This window comes from Phyllostomus discolor, chromosome 3 (assembly GCF_004126475.2).
Source record: "Phyllostomus discolor isolate MPI-MPIP mPhyDis1 chromosome 3, mPhyDis1.pri.v3, whole genome shotgun sequence".
Lineage (NCBI taxonomy): Eukaryota > Metazoa > Chordata > Mammalia > Chiroptera > Phyllostomidae > Phyllostomus > Phyllostomus discolor.
The window spans coordinates 21,860,269-21,873,917 of NC_040905.2; the positions used below are offsets into that span (position 1 = coordinate 21,860,269).

The following is a 13,649-nucleotide window of genomic DNA, read 5'->3' on the forward strand; positions in this document are numbered from 1 at the left end:
AATAACTCTTCTACATTTTACATAATAATGGTTTTAAAAAGTGGTACAGTTTAACTATGATGGTCACAGTTATCATTTTCAAGACAGTAGAATACCAAGATATTTTAAAATGATATAAAACTGCCTTTCCTGCCATTTCCCACCACAGCAGATCCCTTCAACTGTTTTTAAAAAAGGCTGTCCTCAAAACATAAGCTCATACATTACATTCAGGATTGTGATAATATAAGCAATTATGAAATAAGTCGAACTTTGCTTCTTGGTGAAGCCACAATCATTTCTTTTTTAGGTGAATCTGACTTTCAATGCAGTTGCAATTCACACTTTTAGTGATACATAACAATTTTCAAAATGTTAAAGTAATTCCAGTCAATTGAGCCTTCAATGTCAATGCTTATAAATTATATTCATTAGTATGGTTGACATAAGAAAGGAGTTCAGGATTTGATTATAAATGCAGCATCTTTGTCTGATTCTCTTGGCTAAACTTTAGCTCCTTTTCCCCATCTTTTTGCTGTCCTCCATCTTTCTGTATCAAATTTTCCTCACTAAATCAAAGAGACTGTCTTAACACCAGCACATGCTTCAGCACAGATTTCCTCAGAGTTAACATCCCACTGACTGACTCTGGCTTTCGTCTCTTCGGCAGAAACCTGCCTTTTGTCTTCTAAAGCTGATGTGTTACCAACCAGCAGAAATGGAAACTTCTCTGCTTTTACTCTTAAAATTCGCTCCCTGAAGTCAGCACTGGCTGCAAAGGATTCCACTTCAGTAGCAGACAGCACACAGAGGAAACTTTCCCGCTCCTGAAGCAGTTGTCTCTAACTGCAGCATAGTCCTCCTGCCACATTGTATCCAAGATACAGATCTGCACTTCCTCCCCATCCAGGACTACGTTTTTCTGGTAGCTGCCCTTTAGCAGGCTCCTAGTCCTCCACAAACTCATCATGATGAACTATAGAGTCAGAGCAGACCTGCCAATACAGCCACTGCCCACCATGATGACTGTGGAAGGCCAAAGAATTCCGACCCATGGGCTTATCTGCAACAATCTTCTATCACAGGGTTTTCACCAAAGGACTGAGAAGAATCTGCACCACAACCAGTCTGCAGCCCCAGAGGTACCAGAAGGAAGTCATGGCTGATCTAGCTCTGCAAAGAGGCTGTGTGCCAGGTGCAGCAGAAGGCTGGCTTGCAATCTTTTAAATAGTTTTTAAATTTTATTTTATTTTACTTTATTTTATTTTATTTTATTATTTTATTTTGTTTTGTTTTGTTCTGTTTTATTTATTTTATTGAATTGATTGGGGTGACATTGGGTAAAATAATAGTTTATAGGTTTCAGGAGTGCAATTCTCTAATACATCATTTGTATATTGTAACGTGTGTTCACCACCCAAAGTCGAGTCTCCTTCTTTCACCATGTACAGTACCCTTTTATCCTCTACTACATCCCCCCACCACCTTTTCCCTTTTGTAATCACCACAGTGTTGTCTGTGCTTATGGGGTTTTTTCGTTGCTTAGTACCTTCAGCTTTTTTAACGTAAAAAACATAGACTTTATTAACCAATGTCACGTCAATAAGTTTAATTAATTAATTTTTGAAAAGCTGTCAGAAAGGAGGGGTTAGGGCACCTGGGAAAAAAGTTAAATGTTTTTATGAATGACCAGAGGGATCATTTTAGACTTTATGCATTTAAAAAAAATTCTATTCATAAAATGTGATACTGACAAAAGGTAATAGGTACAAAGAGATATACTATATTTTCTTTTGGGGATCTTCTATTCAATTTGGTGTCTATATAAAGAAACTTTAAAAATAATAACCATAGCTCAATTTGTCAGAGTCTCAGAAAGATGCTTTGTTTCTCTTAAAAAGTAGGCTCTCAGATACTATGGGAACTTTAATTTTCACAGTATTTGAATTTCTAGAAAATACAGGTTATGTTAACTTATAAACAATGAAGGCACCCGGCTAGCATAGCTCAGTGGATTGAGCACGGGCTGTGAACCAAAGTGTCGCAGGATCTATTCCCAGTCAGGGTACATGCCTGGTTTGCAGGCCATAATCCCCAGCAACCACACATTGATGTTTCTCTCTCTCTCTCTCTCTCTCGATCTCCCTCCCTTCCCTCTCTAAAAATAAATAAATAAAATCTTAAAAAAGAAAAAAAAAAAAACAATGAAGGCAAATTAAATAAGGGACTAGATAGATTCCTCGTACCAAGTTCAGTGGAAGTGACTTCCAGGAGAAATATGAGAAAAAATCTTGTAACCATTTTCTTTTATAAATGCACCTTATCCGGTCAGCACATAACTATTTCGCCCATTTGACCAGTTTTAAAATGGAGAAGTGTCTTAGAGCACAGTCCACCTGACCGTGGCGGTCGGCCAGGACGCCGTTCTGACACGCTGTCTTCTGCGTGCAGGCAGATGCGGTCATAGCTGTTCAAGTCGCTGTCTTCACAGTTGGGTTCTTTACATTATTGACACTAAATGTGGAATTAATTACCTCTAAAGCTCTTCACACTGACTGCATTATAAGTTGGAAGTAAAGCTAAAAATGGTTTTTATGTATCCCTGGCTGGAAAGTAGAAGAGAAGGCCAATGCATTGAAAACAGATAGTAGCATAAATTTAACAATTTTATGACAAATATCCATGGGTAGAAAAAAAGACTACAATTCTTTATTTCCTTTCAAAGCATAAAGGAAGTGTTTTATGGAAGACAAGAGTATAAAATACAACTATGTAAATGATACTAGGTTACAAAAGGATTGTCACGTGATGTGAAATGCAACAGAGAACACAGGAAATTGCAAGATCTTTCATATAAATGCAATTTACACTCAAAATGGGCTGAGAAGATAATGGAAGAAAAACACATATCATGATTTAATTGTTGATATGTGTTCTTTATCAGAGGTATAAAAAGTGGCACAATTTATAATGATGCTATCATATTTTGTAAAATATGACATTCAAATTACAAAACATGAAAGATTAATACAAGAAGAAAATTCAGAATAGCTTTAACTTTCTTCCTGATGTCTCCCCAGCTTCCACTCTGTAAGAATTCAGTTACCTCTTATAATCAGATTTTTTGATCTACTAATAATACACATGCAAAAAACACTATTATAAATTCTATATATGTGGCTAATATATACACATATACACACTATGTATATATATACTGCATATAGCACAATCAAATCTAGGCATTATACATATGTGTGCATACATATATACATATATATATACATACATATATTCAATTTTGTTTTCCCAGATGACCATTTGCTTGGTTTACTTAAGAATAGTCTTTTATTAATATTGTATTTGGAAATTTTTGAAGAATAAGATAAATATACTCAATAACATTTCAGGGCAGAAAAATATGATAAACTATTTTATTCAGGAGAGCTCATTCAAGTTTGGTCCATTTCACTGTATTACAAACATAACCTTTGTATTTCCACATTTACATGAAGGAAAAAATGGGCTAAATTTAATAGTTGTCTAAATACATAGTGTAAAAGAGAGCACATATGAATTTATTTCCTGCACATTACTTACAGGGATATACACGTGCACCTGAACGCTCCAAGGCCGAAGAGGCACTCAGTTCAATGTTCTTTACACACCAGAAGGGATGGGCCCATGGCAGGCCAGTGCTTTCAGGAGCCGATGAGTAATATGCTGCTGGGAAACAGACATCAGCTCAATGCCAAATCTGTCTCAGAAACATATGCCCATTTTTTAAATTAATATATTGTTTTTTTCTCTATTTTCCTTAAATTTCTCAATATTTTAAAGATTAAACTTATTTATCATTTTAGTTTGGCACTTTTTAAAAGCTCTGAGGAAATTTTAATGAGATTTTTAAGATAGTTTTTAAAGATATTTTTAATATAGTGTCCTTATTCTTAACATTATTTTAAAAATGGTTCTATATAATGGACATTTTCTATTTCATACACAGTTATAAAGAAAAATAAGTCAAGTCCAGTCCTTTTGAATCACTGTTTAAAGAATGTCATGAGCGCATGTTGGTGATACAGTATTCCCTGTAAGTCAGCTTGGCAACTGCTTGGCTAGCTGCCTGCTAAGGGAGGGCAGAGCCTCTGGCGGCTGATGCCAAAGGAGATCAGGGTGGCATGGAGCAGCACTTTGGTGTGTGGAGCTCGGCTGTCTCAGCAGTGGTCTGGAGCTTGCCTCAGTTATACCTTGAAAGTGGTGCACTCTGCCCTTCTGGATCTTTTGATAAATGTCTTGACACCCCTGGTGGCAAGTGGGGAATTTCCCCAGGAGTCTATCTAGGGGTGATCCCGCTCTGCATACATGGCTATTCTGATCACATGTGTAGATATTTCAGGTGTGCCCGAGACATGTCTACTCTGACTGTGTGGACAGATATGTCTCCTTGCCAGATGTGTGTGTCCTGACTTAGGTAGTTTCCCTCTTGAACCAGTGTCATGGCTGGCTGCCAACCATCTTGGTTGACATGAGTGACTCCACTTGTTTTATATACTTTTTGCTACCTGGATTGGACCAATGCCATTTTATTCGTCTTACTCTCTGAGGGGAACAACTTCAGAGGTATGATTAGAGTCTCTACACTGTATGTTCCTTCTTAGTATAATCTCCATTGTCACATGGGTTCTCTTTTTGTAGTCCACAGAATTGCTTGGGTGTCAATAATACTGAAGATTCCTTCAAATGTGGGTGCAAAAAAACACATATCCTTGGTTTTATTGACCTCTACTTTAAAAGTATCATTTTTTATTTCAAATAGAACCCAAGAAAAGTCTTTAGTAGTATTAATAGTACCTCTGACTCTGTCATCAAGAATGATATTTTTACTACTTTGAAGATATCATTACATGAAAATCAGAGTAATTATTAGGACTGCCATTAAACCTTATTATTCCATATTTTAATAAAGAACCAAAAAGTGCTTGTTTCTGTGTGTATGCATGTATATATTATATATATGTTTATCTTTCAATAATTTTATATCACTAGTTTCATTTTATCATGTATGTGTTATTTTATATCATAATAAAACTTTATTGTGATGTGGAGCATATAGATTGTAAGTTTAAAGCTTGTGTATGCATGCCATAATACATATATACATATATAATTATAACATTTTTAAAAAATTGTGTTGATTTTTAATGTTTAATAGTTTGGGGACTTCCATGCATTCCCTGACAGAAAGGTTGGCAGAAAATCCATTAGGAAATAGAATATTCATATTGTGTATAACAAAGCAAGAAAACTAAACTAAATAATGTAGTAATAGATGTTTGTCTTATAAAATGTTCATGAGAATAAATTCAATTTATTCATCTTTAAGTACAAAGCAGGATGTGTAAAAAATGGGCAACAGCTCTTCAAGCTCATGCAAAATACATGACTAGCTTTTCTCACTAAGAATATGTAGCTACACAAAGTGAGATAAACAGCCTCATTTAGCTAACAATAGTGATACTTGCATGTTTCATATAAAATATGTAACTGCATTTTCATAAGGTCAATTAAAAGAGAAGATACACCAAAATAATACAAATTACCTTAAGTGACCTAGAAATTATTTAAAAATCAAAAAATGACCACAAATCTGGTTTAATGCTTACTTAGTTTAGGGTTTGATTATATTTAAAAAGCTAATGTATTCAACCTAACTAATGTTTACATTATAAGATCAGCATTAGTTTGTCCTATGAAAAGAATGTGGTTCTGTTTTATTTCATGAACTGCCAACATTGATCTGATGTTGATTTTTTAAAAGCAGTGCACTTTCTAGCTAAAAAAGTGGTTTCAACATAAAATAAAGGTACTTTTATGTAAAATCATATCACAAAAGTAAGTATTACAAATAACTTAAAAACACTTTACACTATCTTATGTTATATGTGGTGAGTTAAAATATCTATTCAAAATATTTTTTCTTTCAGCCTCCTTTGGACACAAAGAACACTTGTAAAAGTTTTTAATCTGTCAACAATATAGGATAGAAACATGATATGAATGCTCTATTAAGCTAAGCTTTCCTGAAAAAGATTTAAAAAGATATAAAGTTTCAGTTATGTAAGAAGAGTAAGTCCTAGAGAACTACTGTACAGCATAGTGCTCATACTTAAATTTTTATTGTATTTTATACTTAAAAGTTTGCTATGAGAGTAGAGCTTATGTTAAGTGTAATAATAATAATAGAAGTAGACGAGACAAGAAAAAGAAGTGAAGAGGGTGAGAGGAAATTTTGGAGTCGATGGTTTCACAGGTACACACTTGTCTCCAAGTGCATCAAGATGTGTGCATTAAATATGTACAGTTTTTTGTCAATCATACCTGAGTAAAGTGGTTGCAAAAGAAGGAGACAGTTCTAAAATTTATGTAGTTCCATTCAATACTCCCTTGGAGTATAATCTGCTGGAGAACAGTGTTTCTAAAGTATGTTCCCTGAAATATGTTCCCAGGTCAGCCTCACCTGGAAACCTGTCATCCATGTAAATTCTCAAGCTCAGCCCTAGATATGCTGAACCAGAAACTCTGGGCATATCTAAGAAACCCTCCAGTTGATTCTGATGCATGTAAAAACATGAGCACACTTATTCCAGAGGCAGAGAAATCTATCTCTATATATGAAGAGTATTATGAATGACTAAGAAGTCAAGGAGCTTTTAAGTAGTAAAAATAAAATAAGAGGTAGATTCAGTTTTCCTCACTCCATTTTTCAGAAGCATGTGGTTGGCCTAACGTGCAGTAAGCAAGGTGACAGGTCTCTCTGATATGACTTGAGGTCCCTGTATATAAATATATTACTCCAAAAAAATTACAACTGGAAAATGAGAACAATGCTGTCCTGGGAAATTTGGCAGAAGGGGACTTATTAACATGTGAGGAAGTCATTAATTCAAAACTTTATTAAAAGTATTTCATGAAGAGAACAGCTCAAAAGCAAGGTTTTTCTGGGGAGCTGAAAGCCCAAAGCATTTATGTGATAGGTTGGAGAAGCTCAGTTATAGCTGTTTTAACTGCTCAGATTTGAAAACAAATAGAGAACTTGGGTGTTCCTCTTGGTACATGATTCGCTAGACTGAAGCTATTGCTTTGGCAACAGTGTGATGGTCAAATTGGGTTTAGATACAAGAGTGGCATGGAGGGACTAGTTAAGGGACAGGAACCTTACTAAAGAAGTGGAAACATTTCAGTTCATCGACATCTTTAGCACTTTAATAAAATAAAAGAGTTATAAGAATAAGTCCACATTTACCTCAATCATATAAGAGTTAATATTCAGGCACTTATACAATAATTGATTATTAATTAAAATTTAAATATAAGTGTCATCACCATGTCCTATTTGTAGATCATCTAGTTTTATCTTCAATGTACTTGCAGTATGATTTTTTATCTCATGTTGGGAACCGTCCTGACTGGTATCAGAAGCTGAAACCTCCGCCTAGGCTAAGGCTAAGGCTAAGGGAACGCCCTTGGAACCGTAAACCAGCAAGGAGACAAAAGCTTATCTCCCTGGCAGGAATGCTGCTTCTGCTGCTTTATTCATAACTGAACCCCCAAAAGCGTGGTCGGTTAGCCAAAGATGGGTAAGATTCCCCACGGGGGGAACGACCTAAGCCAGGCACGATCACTTTGGGAGGCCCCCCAAAAGAAGGACTTGGGGGGCTGCAGCAAAAGGGGGTGATAGACCCTCGCTCCTCAGCTTTGACATAGCCTGAGTTCTCATCATCTGGGAGAAAATCTCCTTATTGCCTTAGTTCCCGTGCTAAGCCTGAAACAATGACAGGGTGGTGCAGCTCTGTGCTGAAAAGGGCGGATTCCCCGGGTGATCAGGCCTAAGAAAGAACATGTAAATTACTGTGAAACCTTCTTTGTTTAGAATGCTCTCAGTTGAATGAGAGGGGTCCAAGGAGGAAGTTTGTTCCTCAAAGTCTTACAGCTCTTTGACCCCAACTCAATAGACCAGCAGAGTTCCTTGTTTTCTATAGTTCCTTACTTCCCCCAATAAGTACTGTACTTCACCTGAATTATTATGCAAAATGAGCCCAATAAAAGCAGGTATGGACGGTAAATCAGGGTGCTCCCCACTAGGGGGGGTGGCCATTTCGTCCCTACTTCCCCACAGAAACTAGTTTGTCTCTGTGCATCTTTGTTTGTTTCTCGCATGTTTTTCAGCGAGCCATCGACAGCGTTCCATGGTCACTGCTGGCCGGTGACCCACGCACAACAATCTCACATTTTACAAGATGCAATGATTCACTCAGAGGACATAGTTTCACACTGAAGACTTAGAACAAAGCCCTTCCTCTTAGCAAGTCAACAAAACTGTTTCTAAATATTTTGAAACGGACAATGTCTTATTTGCTTATAAATGCTTTAGTACCAAAGGCAGAAATTAAATAGAATTGAATTTTATTTCATTAATTTAGTTATCTTTTATGTCTCCACTTCAATTATTAAAGCACTGTAATTTGTTTATTTATTATTAAATTAAATGTATTGAGGTGATAATGGTTAATAGATTATATTTATTTCAAGTGTGCAATTCTATGATTCATTATCTGTAAATTCCATTGTGTGCCCCCCCACCAAAAATCAAATCTTCTGTCTCCAATATTTGACCCTCTTTACCTTTTACAAAACCCTACCTCGCTTCCCTCTGGCAATCACCATACTGCTGTCTGTATCTATGAATTCCTGATTTTTTGTTTCTCTTATTTGTTCTGCTGTTGCTTTCAGTGTTAAATCTCATACGTGAGTGAAATTATATGGTTCTTAACTTTTTCTGACTGACTTATTTAGCTTAGCATGATATTCTCAAGATCTATCTAGTCGTCATGCATGGCGGTCTTATCTTAGGCTGAGAAGTATGTGTAGTGGTTATTATGTTCACCTCATGCAGTAATTCCACATAAAAATTAGTAATACCAGGCTGACTACAATCCATTGAAATACCATTGACTATTATTTGAGAAAAAAATCACAAAAAATTCTATGTTTCTAAATCTGTAGGTTTTATAATGAGCTAATCCTTATATTTTATTTTTACAAACACCCACATACATAGACAGAACTAATTAAAATATTTTTTCTCAGGGTATTTCTTAAACATTATATTAAATTGATTGCAAAAGACCAAGAGCCAGAATACCATGCTAGCTAAAAATTACTGCACTGAGTCAATCTGGTAAGGGTGAGTGTTCTGCACAAAAGTAATTAACTCAGAAAATATCATTTGATATGTTCAAGAGCAATGATGATGATAGTAATAATAATAATAATGCCACCATCTTAGATAGGATAACTGATACTCTATTACTTCTTTGCCAGTTCAGGATAAATTAATGTAATCTATAGCCTGTTGCTAATTTGGAAAAAACAAAATCTATATTATGGGCATGGCCCTTTTCATCACATTTCCCCCCAGGGCAGCAAGAAAGCAAGACTCATTAAAGTGACTTAGCAGTGAAAACTGCCTCCACTCCTTGAGCCCTTCATTACACCAAACACGAAGGTAGCAAGATGCAAACTAACCCCTCCTGAGAAACTGCAGTGGAAGTGTTATTTTCAGTTACTCTTTTTAGCCCCCAGGAGAGAGTATGAATTTAATCCAAAGTTAAATCAGAGTGTTGCTGGCCAAACAAAAGAGCAAATGTTTACATACTTTAAAAAGTCACTATGAGATCTCTCGTGCGTTAACCTGTGCTAGGCGACATTCTCAGGCGTCTGGACTACGTTCAGCCCTTCGGTGCTGCTTGCAGCTCTCCTAATGATTAAGAATAAATACTACAGTAGAGAGATTAAAGCTGCGTGTTTTTTATTATCCTTTCATTTTAAAATGTATTCATTATATTATGCATATGTTTGATGACTCCACTACTCCTTTTTAATCCCTGCCCTTATTTCATGTCCATTACATCAAAGAATTTGTTCAGCAATGCCATTCCCCTAAGTTTATTTTGTAGTTACATCCAAACTCTTTATTGTGGACTTTAAAATACTTCACATTTTGGCACTTTCATACAATTGCTGGGATAGTGTTTTAAAAAATTATCTCTTCATCTGCTCCTGAACCTGTTTGCATGTTCTTTACTCACACGTGCTTGACAGCATCAAGTTAACATACTAAGACTCCCTGTTTTCAGAGATGAACAGTCTAATGTAACCTTTTCTGTTTATTGTCTTCTTCTTCCTCTAATTAATACTATAACCATCAGAAATACCTATTGAGCAATTAAATTATAGGCAATTTATATGTACAATGAAATAATGAAAGATGCACAATTAACTTGCTTGCAGTGGAGCTGTGAGATTTCTATTTGTTCTTTTTAGACCCAGTGACTGAATCTCTTCAGATATTATGAAAAAAAGTGATCATCTCTCTAATCATTGGAATGAGACTTTAGTTATTATCATCTCAACATCTAATTAGACAAAACAAATTCTTGAAGAACTACAAGGACATTTTTTTAAAAATTCAATTAATATAAAAACTATAGGTAGATGATTCAAAAATTTCACTTTTTAAGCAAATGATTCATGTTGATATGCATAGCTACTTTGTTGTACAGGTATGCCATTTCCAGTTTACAAAATTTATTTGACTAATATAAAAGAAGTTAAAAACTGAATCCAAGAACCTGTTTTGATTTGTTTTTAAAATTTGGGACCACTATGCCCTGTGAAGCAGCTGCCTGAGAAATAATGTCTCCTAAATTTCATGGTAAATTTAATTACTGCACAGAAACATGAATTTACAATAATACTTGGTGAAAAAGAGTTTCTCTGCAAAGGAACTGAGACAATTTTAGATGCCTTCTATTTTATTGACAGCACCCAGATACTAATAGAAAAGAAGTGTGTGGCTCTTGTTCTTATTTAAATTCTGTAAACCAATATTCTTTATGACACTGAAGAGCAATTCAGCCCCCGAGATCTTAGTTTTTCCATCTAGGTAATAAAATAGCTCATGATTCTCAAGAAATAAAATGTTGAATATTCCATTTGGCCGGGAGGACAAGATATTATGAATTGATAGGTGGCAAAAGAATGTGTGAGTCAGAAGATTCTGGCTTTACATGATGTGGTTAAGGTCACAGAGTTACAGAAAAGTTGGGAAAAATGAAGATACTCTTCTGTGCTTGCACAGAATATTAGAGCTATCCTGAGAGACTCATAAGCTTATGTTTCTCCTTTATGAATTTGCTCTCATTTTTTTCACTATGGGAGTTAAAATGCATGTTGCTAAATAATGATAATTAAAATTAGCATACAATTACATGATACTTCAAAGCAATGTACAAAATCAATTGAAAAATAAAGAAATAAACTTAGTTACTAAGGATCATGTTTTCTCATCATTTTTTTCATGCTTTTTTAGACCACAAATTTTCTTTTTGTAAAGACACTGTATTGTTTTTCAAATGTCAATCTCTTCAGAGACCTACTGAAATTCAGGGAAAACTGCTTTTAAAGTACCAAATTTCTGCCCTGGCTGGCACAGTTCAGTGGATTGAGCGCAGGCTGCGAACCAAAGTGTCCCAGGTTCAATTCCCAGTCAGGGCACATGCCTGGTTGCAGGCCATGACCCCCAACAACCGCACATTGATGTTTCTCTCTCTCTATCTCCCTCCCTTCCCTCTATAAAAATAAATAAATAAAATCTTAAAAAAATAAAGTACCAAATTTCTGTAAATATTTCTTTTAACATAGATTGTAAATACTTCAAATTTTTAAAAAATATAATTTTGAAAGATACCTTATATTTTCCATTAATGTAAAAATTTATGACACCTATTTTCTGTTACTGGTCCTGAAACATTGTAAAAACTTTCACTCTGTCATATTTAAATTGATTGTAATATTTTAGAGTGGAAATGTTTTTAAATACTTTAAAATCTTCCACTTGTAATCTGATCTACACACCTCTCTAACAAGCAAGCACATAACAGAGAGCACCTTTGATAATAATATCGATGATTCACCTCTGGGGAAGAATTTGAAACTGAAGATTTAATCATTTTAAAACAATTCCCCAGCTGAAAGAGTTTATGACAGTTCCTGAAATTCCTGTTAGAATTTGTTAAATGTAAGAAGCGTATGATAATATATTCTATTTTCTTTGGTCTTACTTTATAAGAAAAATCATCAGAAAAGCAAATGGACAGAAAATAACAAATATTTTTATATCCATGAGGGTAAATCAATATTAATAAGACTGAATATGTAATACTAAAGTATTAGCTTCAAATAGAAATGTCAAAATACAACAATCTGAAGTGTCACTAGATCTTATAGCAATTAATGATTTTATTTCCATAGCATTAGCCAGAACTGATGGAATTAAATAATGTAATCAACACACACATGCACATAAGCGCATATAAGTTAAGGTCAATGTTTTAAAATATGGAAATTCACAGCAGGATTGAGGAATAATTCATCATAGAAAGCACAATCGAGGAGATGGTAATTTCTCCAAAGATCTGATTTCTGATTAACATGAAATACCCTCAGAATACAAAGACTCTAGTCTGAAGGAAAGATGATTATTAATTACTTTCACTTATCTTTCACTTGAATCTAGCCAACGGGGGTTAAATGTAGATACAAAAGAAGAGTGTTGCAAATAAAGACAGATTAGCTAAAATAATAATTTAGGGGAATTGTATTGCATGAGTATGCTATAGATTTTACAGATAAAAAAATCATAGCTCTAAAGAGTTTATACAGTTATACCAGCTTGCACAGCAAAGGTCGGAGTCAAAGCTTTGTCCTGTTCTTTACACAAGTGTTCTCCTACTCTATTAGGCCATTTTCTGCCTAAGTTAATTAATAGAAATATAAATAGAAATACTTCTGTCTTAATCACAACAAGATCATACAGCGGCGGCATGGGTATAAATCCTGGTGCTGGATTAACCACATAAGAGTTATTTGGCGATCTTGTGTGTGAGAGCTTCTGGGTCCCACCCATACTGGTTCTAATTGAGAAAAATCTAACTTGTAACACAAGAATTTTTACTTCTAACAAAGTCCTCAGACACTCATTCTCAGGCATGTTTGGTGCCGTTATTCTGGGATACAGCTCAGTAGAGAAATTCAAAAATGACTACAATAAAGCGTCTTTAAAATTACAGAATTTGGTCTTGGTTTTTCCAGAAAAAAAAATATCCTAAAATGAAGATTTGAGGACAAACTTTTTTTAAGATTTTATTTATTTATTTTTAGAGAGAGAAGTGAGAGAAATAGAGAGAGAGAGAGAAACATCAATGTGCGGTTGCTGGAGCTCATGGCCAGCAACCCAGGTATGTACCCTGACTGGGAAGTGAACCTGCGACACTTGAGTACAAACTTTTGATCAAAATTATTTGTCCTTCAAATTTCAGAGAATGTCACTCAGTAGGAGAGAAAGAGTTAGATCTGTAAGAGAAGGGACTGAAAATAGAGTAGAGGGTGCGCTGGCTACTGTGGGTAACTGGAGCAATATGCTAGATTATTGATGTATCAACTCCATGTCATTGAGGAAAACCTCTCTCCAGGGCCGTTACTAACATATACTCTCTCTTCCTCTCTTTCTTTCTCTGCCTCTGTCTCTCTGTCTCTCTGTCTCTCTG

At 35.1% G+C, this 13,649-nt stretch overlaps 1 pseudogene; it reads right to left on the bottom strand.

Moving 5' to 3' along the window:
* Positions 1 to 489: 489 nt before the first annotated feature.
* On the bottom strand, positions 490 to 2,444 carry LOC114506546 (annotated as a pseudogene).
* Between the last annotated feature and the right edge of the window lie 11,205 nt (positions 2,445 to 13,649).